Here is a 1780-nt window from a genome sequence, read left to right on the forward strand (position 1 = left end):
AAATGGTCCTCCCTAATAACTCTTACCTGTAGGCATCAGGCTCTAAATGAGACAATTACCGTCATCCCCTCACACTGATCCCTGTTTCCTCTCACTTTTCTGAGGCCCTGGAAACCACCATCATGTGGTTCTTTTATGTCTAACCACTGGGAAGAGTCTGATTGTTCATGAATTCAGGAAACTAAGTTTGTGCCAGAACAACCAACTACCTCACTGTGTGGCTGTGTCCAACCTAGCTCAAATCTAGTCTTTCCCTTAAATTTGATTTTTCAGTCGTCGGTCCATTTATTAAGGAGGAACTAAATAAAGTTCCGCTTGCAGAATGATTGAAGTCGGTGTCTCATTATTAGGCTGAGGCATTAGGAAACTACTTGGCACCTCTAAATTTTAAAACTTCCAAGGAAAAAGACACATTTTCAGCTGCTGTCTCACTAAATACTCATGGTTTAATAATAATAATAATAATATTATTATTATTATTAATTGTACAAACCGGATTCCAAAAAAGTTGGGACACTAAACAAATTGTGAATAAAAACTGAATGCAATGATGTGGAGGTGCCAACATCTAATATTTTATTCAGAATAGAACACAAATCACAGATCAAAAGTTTAAACTGAGAGAATGTATCATTTTAAGGGAAAAATCTGTTGTTTCCAAATTTCATGGAGTCAACAAATCCCCAAAAAGTTGGGACAAGTCCATTTTTACCACTGTGTGGCATCCCCCCTTCTTCTTACAACACTCAACAGACGTCTGGGGACAGAGGAGACCAGTTTCTCAAGTTTAGAAATAGGAATGTTCTCCCATTCATATCTAATACAGGCCTCTAACTGTTCAATCGTCTTGGGCCTTCTTTGTCACACCTTCCTCTTTATGATGCACCAAATGTTCTCTATAGGTGAAAGACCTGGACTGCAGGCTGGCCATTTCAGTACCTGGATCCTTCTCCTACGTAGCCATGATGTTGTGATTGCTGCAGAATGTGGTCTGGCATTATCGTGTTGAAAAATGCAGGGTCTTCCCTGAAAGAGATGACGTCTAGATGGGAGCATATGTTGTTCTAGAACCTGAACATAGTTCTCTGCATTAATGGTGCCTTTCCAGACATGCAAGCTGCCCATGCCACAAGTGCTCATGCAACCCCATACCATCAGTGATGCAGGCTTCTGAACGTAGCGTTGATAACAACTTGGGCTATCCTTGTCCTCTCTGGTCCGGATGACATGGCGCCCCAGTGTTCCATAAAGAACTTCAAATTGTGACTCATCTGACCACAGAACAGTCTTCCATTTTGCCACACTCCATTTTAAATGACCCCTGGCCCAGTGCAAACATCTGAGCTTGTGGAGTGTAGTGAACCAGATGACCTCAAATATACCAGATGGACAGAGACTGTTATTATCATTGATCTGAATAAGTCTGAACCATCTGATGAACTTTCTTTCTTGAATTAATCAAGCAGAAAAGACATTCCTCTATAATTATTACTGTCTTACAAATGTTTTGATAATCAAATTGTGTTAGTTCACTCAATGCTTTACAGGTTGAAAAGAACTACTAATTTTTATTTTACATAAACAGTAAGTAATGATTTTTGGTCCTCATTCAGAGAAGAAATCACCTGAATATGACTTTCTTGATTTTCTGTCTGAAATGAGCAAGCTGTCGTAAGTGTGTGAAAGTTGAGGCTTCGGTCAGCTAAATGTTTACTGAAGAAGAAATGTCATTGTAGTGAACCAGATGACCTCAAATCTACCAGATGGACAGAGACTGTTA

This window comes from Nematolebias whitei, chromosome 2, assembly GCF_014905685.2.
Source record: "Nematolebias whitei isolate Nwh7 chromosome 2, NemWhi1, whole genome shotgun sequence".
NCBI lineage: Eukaryota > Metazoa > Chordata > Actinopteri > Cyprinodontiformes > Rivulidae > Nematolebias > Nematolebias whitei.